Genomic DNA, 12,399 nt, shown 5'->3' with positions numbered 1-12,399 from the left:
GACAAATGAGATCACATAAAGTTAAAAAGCTTCTGCACAGCAACAGAAACAATCAACAAAGTGAAGAGACAATTCATAGAATGGGAGAAAATATTTGCAAACTGAACCCTCCTATCCATCTGACAAGCAATTAATTACCAGAATATATAAGGTGCTTAAACAACTCAATAGGAAAAAAAAATCTAGTAATCTGATTTTTAAAAGGACAAAATATCTGAATACATACAAATGGCAAACAGGTATATGAAAGGGTGTTCAACATCATTATCATCAGAAAAATGCAAATAAAAACTACAATGAGATATTATCTCATTCCAGTTTTAAAAATGGCTCTTATCCAAAAGACAGGCAATGGGGAGGATGTGGAGAAAAGGTGGCCCTTGTACACTGTCGGTGAGAATGTAAATTAGTACAACAACATGGAGAACAGTTTGGAGGTTCCTCAAAAAATTAAAAATAGAACTTCCACATGATCTAGCAATCCTACTGCTAGGTATATTCCCCAAAGAAAGGAAATCAGTATATTGAAGAGATATCTGCATTCTCATGTTTATTGCAGCACTGTTCACAATGGCCAATATTTGGAAGCAGCTCAAGTGTCCATCAACAGATGAGTAGATAAAGAAAATATGGGCCGGGTACGGTGGCTCACGCCTGTAATCCCAGCACTTTGGGAGGCCAAGGCATGCAGATCATGAGGTCAGGAGATCGAGACCATCCTGGCTAACATGGTGAAACCCCATCTCTACTAAAAATACAAAAAATTAGCCGGGCGTAGTGTCGGGCGCCTGTAGTCCCAGCTACTCGGGATGCTGAGGCAGGAGAATGGCGTGAACCTGGGAGGCGGAGCCTGCAGTGAGCTGAGATCGCTCCACTGCACTGCAGCCTGGACGACAGTGCAAGACTCTGTCTCAAAAAAAAAAAAAAAAAAAAAAGAAAAGAAAATATGGTACATACACACAGTGGAGCACTATACAGCCACAAAAAGAATGAGATCCTGTCATTTGCAACAACATGGATCAAACTGGAGGTCATTATGTTAAGTGAAATACGCCAGGCATAGAAAAACTTTAGATGTTCTGACTTATTTGTGGGAGCTAAAAACTAAACAATTGAACTCATGGAGGTAGAGAGTAGAATTATGGTTACCAGAGGCTGAGATCCATAGTTGGGGGTGGAGGATAGTGGGAATGGTTAATGGGTATGAAATTATAATGAGATAAAATGAACAAAATTTAGCATTTGATAGCACAACTGAGTGAATACAGTCAATAATAATTTATTGTACATTTAAAAATAACAAAAAGATTATAATTTGATTATTTGTAACACAAAGACAGGGTACATGCTTGAGTTGATGGATACCTCATTGCCCTGATGTGATTGTTATGCATCGTATACCTATATCAAAATATTCATGTACCCGATACATAAAAACACCTACTATGTACCAACAAAAAATAAAAATTAAAAAATTTTAAAGGGCAGCTTCAAAAATGAGCCAGTTAGTAGCACATTAAAATTGTGTAAATAATATGTTGAAGAAAAGAGAATTTCACAAAAAACTGGAATGCATAAACAAGATTCAAATATAACTTCTAGAATTAAAAATTACTGAAATTGTCCTATGACCCACAAATGCTACTCCTAAATATATAGTAAGCAGAAATATCCCAAATCTTCATTGACATATGTATACAAATATTTATAGACACCTTAGTTCATAATATCACCCAACGAGAAACTACTCAAATGTCCATGAATCACTGAATGAATAGATAGGTTGTGGTATATCCACACAATGGAATACCAATGTCAAGAAGCTTTTTTTTTTCTTTTCTTTTGTTGAGATGGAGTCTCCCTCTGTCGCCAGGCTGGAGTGCAGTGGTGCAATCTTGGCTCACTGCAACCTCTGCCTCCTGGGTTCAAGTGATTCTCCCACCTCAGCCACCCAGTAGCTGGGACTACAGGCACATGCCACCATGCCCAGCTAATTTTTGGATTTTTAGTAGAGACAAGGTTTCACCATGTTGACTGGGATGGTCTTGATCTCTTGACCTCAGGTGATCTGCCCTCCTCAGACTCCCAAAGTGCTGGGATTACAGGCGTGAGCCACTGCACCTGGCTGTCAAGGTTTTTCCTTGCTTTTTCTTCTAGTAGTTTTACAGTTTTGAGTCTTACATTTAAGATTTCTAATCCATTGAGTTGACTTTTGTATCTGGTGTGAGATAAGGTACAATTTTATTCTTCTCTATGTAATTATCCAGTTTTTCCCAACACCATTTATAGAGAAGATTATCCTTTCCCCATTATGAGTTTTTGGCATGCTTATAAAGATGAGTTGACTTTAGATACATGGTATTATTTCTGGGCTTTCCATTTTGTTTCATTCATCTATATGTCTGTTTTTATGCCAGTACCATACTGTTTTGATGACTGTAGCTTTGTAATATATTTTGAAATCAGGAGAAATGATGCCTCCGTCTTTGTCTTGTTCAAGTTTGCTTTGGTTATTCAAAGGCTTTAGTTTGTGGATTAATATAAATTTTAGGATTTTTTTCATTCTTGAATGAAAAAAATGCCATTGATGGAAATAACATTAAATCTGTAGATTACTTTGGTTAGCATAAATATTATAGCAATTTTAATCCTTCCTATCTATAAACACGAGATGTCTTTCCATTTATTTCTTTAATGTCCTTCATCAATGATTTGCAATTTTCTGTGTACAAGCCTTTCACTTTGTTGGTTAAGTTTACTGTTAAGTATTTTATTAACTTTTGAGCTACTGTAAATGGGATTTTTTTCTTAATTTCCTTTTTGAATAGTTCTTGTTAGCATATAGAAATGCCACTGATTTTTGTATATTAATTTTGTCTCCTGCAGCTTACTAAATTTGTTCATTAGTTCTAATAATTTTTGTTGTTGTTGTTGAATCTTGAGGGTTTTCTATATATGTGATCATGTCATCTGCAAACAGAGATAACTTTACTTTTTCCTCTCTGATTTGAATGCCCGTTAGTTCTTTTTCTTGTCTAATTGGTCTGGTTAGAATTTGTTTGATAGAAGTAGTGAAAGTGAGCATCCTTGCCCTGTACTGTATTTTAGTGGAATGGGCTCAAGTTTCCTGATTCTGATGTTAGCTGTGAACTTCTCACATATGGTCTTTATTGTGATGAGGTAAGTTTCTTTGTTCCCTGTACTGAGAGTTTTTATCATGACTAGATGTTAAATTTTGTCAAATGCTTTTTCTGTATCTACTAAGACAATTGTGTGGTTTTCTCTTTTATTCTGTTAATGTGGTTTGTCATATTTACTGATGTGTGTATATTAAATCAGCCTTGAATCTCAAAGCTAAAACCCACTTGGTCATGGTGAATAACACTTTTTGTTTTTGTTTGTTTGTTTGTTTGTTTGTTTTGAGACGAAGTCCCTCTGTATCGCCCAGGCTGGAGTGCAGTGGCGTGATCTCAGCTCACTGCAATCTCCGCCTCCCGGGTTCACACCTTTCTCCTGCCTCAGCCTCCCGAGTAGCTGGGACTACAGGTGCCTGCCACAACACTTGGCTAATTTTTGTGTGTGTGTGTGTGTGTATTTTTTTTTTGTAGAGACGGGGTTTCACCGTGTTAGCCAGGATGGTCTCGATCTCCTGACCTCGTGATCCACCCACTTCAGCCTCCCAATGTGCTGGGATTACAGTCGTGAGCCATCGCACCTGGCCGTGAGTAACCCTTTTAATGTGCTGTTAAATTTGGTTTGCTATTATTTTGTTGAGGGCTTTTGCATTTGTCTTCATTAGGGATATTAGCCTGTAGTTTTGTTTTCTTATGGTATCTTTGTCTAGCTTCGTTATTAGGGCAATGTGGCCTCATAAAATGAGTTTGAAGTATTCTATCTTTTTTATTTTTTGGAAGAGTTTAAGAGGGATTAGAATTAATTTTTTTTAAGTGTTTTGTAGAATTCACCTGTGAAACTATCTGGTCATGGGCTGCTCTTTTTTGGTTTTTGTTTGGAGCATTTTGATTACTGAGTCAATCTTCTTATTTGTTATTGGTCAGTTCAGGCTTTCTATTTCTTCTTGATTCAGTCTTGATATGTTGTATGTTTCTAGAAATATTTTTGTTTTTGGTTATACAATTTGTTGGCATATGACTGTTAATAATAGTTCCTTATGATTCTTTTTATTTCTGAAGCATCCATTGTAATGTGCCCTCTTGCACTTCTAATTTATTTATTTTAGTCTTTTCTCTTTTCTTAGGCTAGCTAAGAGTTTGTTGATTTTGTTTATCTGTGTTTAAAACTCTTAGTTGTGTTTATTTTTTCTATTGTTTGTCTAGTCTGTATTTCAATTTATTTCTGCTCTAATCATTATTTCCTTCCTTCTGCTAGCTGTGGGCTTATTCTTCTTTTTCTAATTCCTTGAGGTATAAATTTAGTTTGTTTATTTGAGGTCTTTCTCATTTTAAATGTAGGCATTTATTGTGATAAACCTTCCTCTAAGTGCTGTCTTTGTTTTACCATAAGTTTTGGTATACTGTGTTTTTATTTTTGTTTGCCTGGAGATATTTTTAAACTCCTTTTTTGACTTCCTGTTTACTAAATGGTTGTTTATGAGTGTGTTGTTCAGTTTAGTTTCCACATATATGTGAATTTTCCCATTTTCTTACTGCTATTGATTTTTAGTTTTATTTCACTGTGGTCAGAAAAAAATACTTGGTTTGACTGTGGTCTTATTAAATGTATTAATACTGGTTTTGTGACCTCACGTGTGATCTATGCTGGAGAATGTTCTGTGTGCACTTCAGAATGTGCATTCTCCTGCTGTTGAGAGGAAAGTTCTGTATGTGTCTGTAAAATCGACTTGGTCTATTGCGTTGTTCAAATATACTGTTTCTTTAGTGATTTCCTGTCTGGATGTTCTATCCATTATTTCAAACGGAGTAACAAAGTCTCCTACTGTTATTTTGTGGCTGTCAGTTTCTCCCTTTAGCTCTGCCAATATTTGTTTTATATATTTAGGTGCCCTGATGTTGAGTGCATATATATTTACAATCTTCCTGGTGAAATGGCCCTTTTATGAATATATAATCAACTTTGTCTTTGGAGACAGGTTTTGACTTAAAGTCTATTTTGTCTGAGAGTCCAGAGTCTCCTATTCTGCCATCCTGCTGATGTTACCTGCCTCAGGAGTGGTTTCTTTCTTTCTTTTTTTTTTTTTTGAGATGGAGTTTCACTCTTATGGCCCAGGCTGGAGTGCAATGGTGCGATCTGGGCTCACTGCAACCTCCGCCTCCCAGGTTCAAGCGATTCTCCTGCCTCAGCCTCATGAGTAGCTGGGATTATAGGCATGCACCACCACACCCCGCTAATTTTGTATTTGTAGTAGAAATGGGGTTTCACTATGTTGGTCGGGCTCGTCTCGAACTCTTGGCCTCAAGTGATCCACCTGCCTCGGCCTCCTAAAATGCTGAGATTACAGGTGTAAGCCACTGCGCCTGGCCAGGAGTGGTTTCTTAAAGCATCTTTTTGAGTAATTTGACATTTAAGGAGGCTTCATAGAAAGTTCCAGGGTAAAGGCTAATTGTTCTCAAGGAGAATGACACAGAGCCCATTCAGACCCCATCTCTCAGTGGGTGGGGATTTAACTGGATAGGCCGCTGGCTTGGCAAGGCAGCTTTTGTCAACCAAGGGCAATCTGGAGAGCTCACATGTGTGAACCTCATATGTGTGCAATCTTTCAGAAACAGGGAATGGCTGTGCCAGATGGTAAAGAGAATTTGGGGGGGCATTAACAAGGTCTGCTATACCTTCCCTCTGTTGAAAGCTGCTAAGAGAGTGGGACATAAATTTCTGGGAGAGACATAAGAAGCCATGTATTTCATGCTACTAAAAAGTTAATAAAACAGGCCATTCAGGACCCCTACTCTTGAGTGCTCTAAAGATAGATATGGGTTTAGAGAATTTTCCTTGAACATACCCAATCCCTCCTTCTTGGATTTCCCATGAAAAGAGTTGTTCCCCTTTTCTACAAAATTGGGGCTATCATAAATTCTTTATTCTTGCCTCCCAAAGAATTAACCCAGAGGAAGTTAAACTTCTTATATAAGCATAGTCAGAGGACTGTTCTCACTGAGGACCTCTGGAGCCCCCAGAAAAAGCTGACTATCCTCCCACACCCATCTCACAACCTTTTTAGCCACAGTAACATAGACTATCTAGGTAGCTTGCTATAATTTGTAACTAGAGCTGAACTTCCTCGTGAGTCATGTATCAGTTCTCTCTCCCTCTTTCTTTTAATTTTATTTGAATACAAGTAATGTGCTTAGACAGATTTAAAGGTCAGTATCCCCAGAGTAGTCTTCCACTCTCCTTTCCGAGGTGTGTATGTCTGACCATCAGTATTTCAATATCAGATAGTGAATGAGGCCCACAAAGTTTCATCATCCAGAATGGAGGCCAATTTTCTCTGCACAACATCTCACCTCAGCTGTGCAAGGCTTTCAAGAAAGTAATTCTCCTTTTCTCTTGCCAGGACACCACTGATTTTCCTGCAGTAGGGGAGCTGATGGATAGATTCTACCAGCTATCAAACTATCACTGTATCTTTTTTTTTCAGATTCACCCAACAGAGACCCTTCCCTTCTTTAGAAGTAATTCGTGTTTCCAATTCATGTGTCTTCTTTGGGTTCTGTGGTCACAGTTCACACATGTTTCTTGTTGCCTATACCATCTCCAGCACCAAGTTTATGCTTTACCTGGTTAGCTAAGTCAGTTATCAGGTAACCGTTTCACTTTTGGCCTTTTGAAATTTATGGAAATTTGTAAAATCTCCAGATTTGTTGTTGTTGTTTTGTTTTCTTTTTTTGAGATGGAGTCTCGCTCTGTCACTCAGGCTGGAGTGCGGTGGTGCAATCTTGGCTCACTGCAACCTCTGCCTCCCAGGTTCAAGAGATCCTCCCACCTCAGCCTTCGAGTAGCTGGGATTACAAGTGCCCACCACCATGCTCGGCTAATTTTTGTATTTTCAGTGGAGATGGTGTTTCACCATTTTGGCCAGGCTGGTCTTGAACTCCTGGCCTCAAGTGATCCATTCATCTTGGCCTCCCAGAGTGCTGGAATTACAGGCAGGAGCCACCGTGCCTGGCCTGCTTTTTGGTTTTTGAATTGGCGTCTCACTCTGTCGCCCAGGCTAGAGTAGAGTGACGGGATCTCAGCTCACTGCAACCTCCGCCTCCCAGGTTCAAGTGATTCTCCTGCCTCAGTCTCCCAAGCAGCTGGGATTACAGGCGCAGGCCACCATACCCAGCTAATTTTTGTATTTTTAGTAGAGACGGGGTTTCTCCATATTGGCCAGGCTGATCTCAAACTCCTGAGCTCAAGTGATCCACCCACCTCAGCCTCCCAAAGTGCTAGGATTACAGGCATGAGCCACCACGCCAGCCTAATCTCCAGTTTTGACTAATCTCCTGTTCTTCTTTTTATAAGTTGGTGGTCTTTCCATTTTTTAACTCTCACCTTTATGAGGTTTGTGAGGGGTAGATATATACATTTGGATTCAGCCTGCTGTATTTTTGGTTCAGCCTTTTCAGAAGTTTGTCTATTAATTGACCTTTCTCTGTAGACCCCTTACTCACTTCCGTAATAACTATCAAGACAGCCTGAGGTGGATTGCAGAAAAGATATGATTTTTAAAACTTTTACTTCTAGACAAAAACCCAGGGAGAATGGGGCGGGAGGGAGGCAAAATGTGAAATGGGAAAAGGTCAACTAATTTCCACCATACTCTTGCTCTATCCAAATCAATTGCATTTTTTCCTGGTGCACTAGCAAGATTGCTGAGGCTGACAGTGTCACTTCTCCAAATGCTCGGAACCAAACTTTAAATTGGCTCTTCCAAAACCTATTAAACAGGGTCTTCTAGACTTTCTTATCCGCAAAGATAGGCTATACAAGATTGCTTCTGTTAATTTGTGTTGTGAGCATCGTTGACCTCATCCTTAAGTTCACAGGGAGCTTATTCAGTAATAGAGATAATCTGTCCCTTCTTGGTGGTCATCAAAAAACACACAAGTTCTGAAAAAGAGCATCTTTTTTACTGTACTTGCCCGGGTTCAGGGTCCAGATTACAATTTTTCTTGAAAATATGGTCCTATTTCTAACTTGGTTTCTTTCTTATTCTGAAGTGTGATCCCATATATGGCCATTAGGGGGTGCAAGAATTGTAATACATATAAGGCCCTCCTAAAGAATGCCACTCAGATCTTTTCTGCTTAACAGGCAAAGTGGACCTTTTTCTTTTCAGGAAAATTTCAGAAAAAAATGTTCAAACAACTCTACCTTTAAAAATTTTGTACAGATCACCAAACACAAAGGATAAAAAATGGAAAAACTACTTAATGGCTAGACTACGGGTCCATGTTTCAAAATGAAACCCATTGATTCATACATTCAACAAGTATTTATTAAGCACCTACACACCAGACACTGAGCCAGATGTCAGAGATTCAGCAACAAGCACCCAATCATGCATGACTTCCAAGCTCCCAATCACATTCTCATATTTCCTACCTATGAGAATTCTGAATTTACTCAGATTTCCTGCAAATGACACCAGGATATTTATACTTTAGGGGAATTGTTGGCTAAAGATTAGTAGAGAATCCTTTTATCTTAACTGGGTTAACAAGATTAACTAACAGATTTCTTTAAGAAGGTCAGAAGGACAAGGTTTAGAACGTTAGAGATATCCATCAGAAGAGGTTTTAGACAAAATTCAACACTTTTCTACGCAAGATAACACTGGGTAAAACTTGAGTTACCCTTCATTGTTTATTGGTTCTGGGCTGGTGATGTATCCATCCTTTAGTTGTTTCAAAGGGCAATCATATATGGGGGTCACCCTCCACTCCAATATTAGGAGGGAAAAATAAAAAGTTTATCCACTTTGTACCAATGAAGTGCCATTGGTACAAACTTGTCACTGCTTCTTCCCCAAAGTAACCTACATCCCTCTTATGTCCAAGATGATGGATAATGATAACATCAAATTGCAGCTTCTCTTTCTTCACTTAAGGCTTTTTCTACTCTCTAAAGAAATATTTCAAATTAGCAGCAAAAAGTTATGTGCAGGAATATCACATTCATTCATTCATTCATTCATTCACTGTCTTCCTTTGTGGCAATATAAAATAATCTCAATGAAATTGAGCAACCTAGGTATTTCTTTACCTTGCTTTCCTGTTGACAGTTTACCATCCCATATTTTACCATATCAAGAATGTGTTAGCATGTGGCAAATGGTCAGGAAGTCCTTTGGGCTTAATAAGAAAAGATTATACAGGATATAAGATATATGCTTATCTTTGTATTGGCTTTGGTGTGAAATATGGTCACCAACAATTCTTGAGCAGTGTTTCTTATTAATCCTACCACTGGAAAGAACTGGATTTATTTCTCAGCTCCAATGCAAAAATAACTATAAATAAATAAATAGATGGATAGATAAATAGGTTAGAGGACTCACTTGAATTAGATGCTACTCCTGGGACAAGCAAATATGACTAGAAGGTGGAGTCATGGGAGGATATTTGATGGGAACTGCATGGCAGAGGGGAAGGAACAGTTCTCAGAAGCAGGGGCATGTTTCCAAAAGAATGGCCATGCTGTGAAGACAAAGCAATAGGTGTACACTGTGGACACTGTCCTTTTTTACTTTCAAATTAATTCCAGCTTTTAAATATGGAGTTAATTTAGAAATGGTTGATAAGGAAAAGAACTTTGACTTTTTCTGTTTCAACAAAAACAGGTAAAAACTTTCAAGAATGGATACTGTTTAAAATTATACTAAGAAATTTTTGGAATCATCCCAGATAGAGTTCAATAAAAAGTAAAATATCATCAAATATCACAGGTCCCAAGAAGCTTCAAAAATGAATCTTTCATCTAACATAAATGAAACTTAGCGCAATTCCTGGCGAAAGCCACTCTTCCCCTGACCCTATAAAATATCTCATTTCCAACTTTTCCACTTTGATATCTAAGGGCTAGCAGCAACAGAATAGGAGCTTATTTTTAATTGCTTCATGTATAGAAAGAAGGGTGATCTCTAGAGAAACATAGTTTGAAACTGTCTGAATTTAGCACCTTTAAATTATCAGTGGCAAACAGCAGAATCTGCATCTGGCAGGGGAAAGATTTTCAAGTATGAAATTGAATTTAGTTCCTGCAGACTGCAAAAGCCCTAAATATAAAACTTTTGGAGAGGCATAAAAGTAATTGTGTCTAATTTGCTTAAAGGAATCAGTTTTTGCTTTGATTGTATAAGAAGATCCATCCTTTAATTAACAATGTGAGGAGAAATTTTAAAATATTCTGATTTCACATTCAAAGTTAAATTAAAATAGCTTAATTCATATTTTTAAAGATTAGAGATAGATTTTGCTTGTTAAACATTGTTGCATAATACCTACTTAGAAAATTTTTTTTACTGAGGCTTGGCATACATCTCAAGCATAGGGCTCAGTGAATTTTCACACATGTGTATATCTGTGTGACCACCACCTAGATCAAGATATAGAACATCTCCAGCATTACAGAAGGCCTTAGTATACCCCTATATGGTCAATTCCTACGCCTACTCAGGGCCCCAGAAATAACTACTTTTCCAACTTTTATGACCATTTGGATTTTATAAAAATATAATCATTTAACATATTTTTAAAATGTCTGGCTTTTTGGGGGGCTCAGTATTATTTCTCTTATATTCAGCTCTGTTGTTTCATGCAGCAGTGATTTATTTGTTCTCATTACTCTGTATGATTTCATTCAGGCCATTTCAGGGTTTGCATGGTACCACACTGTATGAATATAAAACATTTTAATTATGCAACTACTGTCTTTTGATAGATGTATGCATTTATTTCTTTTAGATATGCCCCTAGTCATAGAATTGATGAACTATTGGATAGGCAAATGTTTTGGTTTACTACATAATGCAAGCCAGTTATCCAACATGATTGTACCAAGCACACTGAAGGAAGAAATAAGAGTTATCATTGTTTCACATTCCTAACAGCTATTGGTCATAATCAAGCTCTCCAGTTTTAGTCCCCATGGTGATTTTAGTGCTATTTATAGTGGTTTTACTTTTCATTTCCTTAAATACTACTGATATTATACTTCTTTTCATATGCTTGATGTTGTTGGGTAGAGGTAGAAAAATAAAATCTCTCCACTAAGACTGAAAACATGGCTCTCTCCTTTACCTGGGCTTGATGTTAACTTTTAAAAAGTAAATAATATAAGAAATCAATGTATAAATTTCCAGTAATACTCATGGGGCTCTTGGAAGAAGAGAAGACAAAATAACCTGGAAGAATATGTCCTCAACCTACACTGTATAGAATTCCCATAGGTAAAATTCTGTTAATGATTACTTCACAACCCAAAATTATAAGACATGAGGAAATTCAGTTGGCTGTTTGTATCCTCGGGTTCAACCAACTGCAGATCAAAAATATTTGAAAAAAATAAATATAAAAATAACAATACAACTCTAAAAATAATAAAAAATGTAAAAGTATACTATAACAACCATTTACATAGCATTTACATTGTATTGGGTACTATAAGTAACCTAAAGATAATTTAAAGTATATAGAAGGATGTGCATAGGTTAAATGCAAATGCTACATCATTTTATATAATGAATTCAAGCATCTCAAGATTTTCATACCCACAAGGAGTCATGGAGCCAATTCTTTGAATACCAAGGGAAAACTGTAATCCACAGTGATGGAAGAACTACATATATGATATAATAATATGATACAGAATATACATTAGAGATGTTTAAACTAATTTTTGAAAACTTTCTGATGCTGGTCATGATAGAATAATGGGTATTAAAATTACAATCCTTTATATATATAAAGAGACATTTAATGTTCTGAACCACAGATAGTACGGGTCTGTGATCCCTGAAAGGAAAGACAAAACACATGAAGTAAACTGTGCATTCATTCTGGTACATAAGGCACCTGAGGGCACTTCCAAAATGTTAATGTAGGGAAGGGAGCCCAAGGAGAGAGCAGTTATTTCCTCAAAAAAAAAACAAAGAAAACACATGCATTTAATGAAATTCAGAGCTACTGAGGCAAATGGAATTTTTGGAGCACAGAAGCAGAGAGAGAATTGTACAGAGAAGGAACCCCAGAAATCTGCATTGGGATGCTCTTAAGTCTTTGGCCAAATAATAAACTGTTCATGGCAGCATGAGACTCCACAAGGCCTCACAGAGAAGAGCTACTGAGCTATAAGATGAACAGAGATTCGATTCATCTTTGAGATGAATAGATTGTTGAGGTGACACAGGAATAGGTGATTCTTAGAGTTCTGATC

This window comes from Symphalangus syndactylus, chromosome 1 (assembly GCF_028878055.3).
Source record: "Symphalangus syndactylus isolate Jambi chromosome 1, NHGRI_mSymSyn1-v2.1_pri, whole genome shotgun sequence".
Lineage (NCBI taxonomy): Eukaryota > Metazoa > Chordata > Mammalia > Primates > Hylobatidae > Symphalangus > Symphalangus syndactylus.
The sequence above is the reverse complement of the archived record's forward strand: the minus strand, read 5'-3'. Positions refer to the sequence as shown.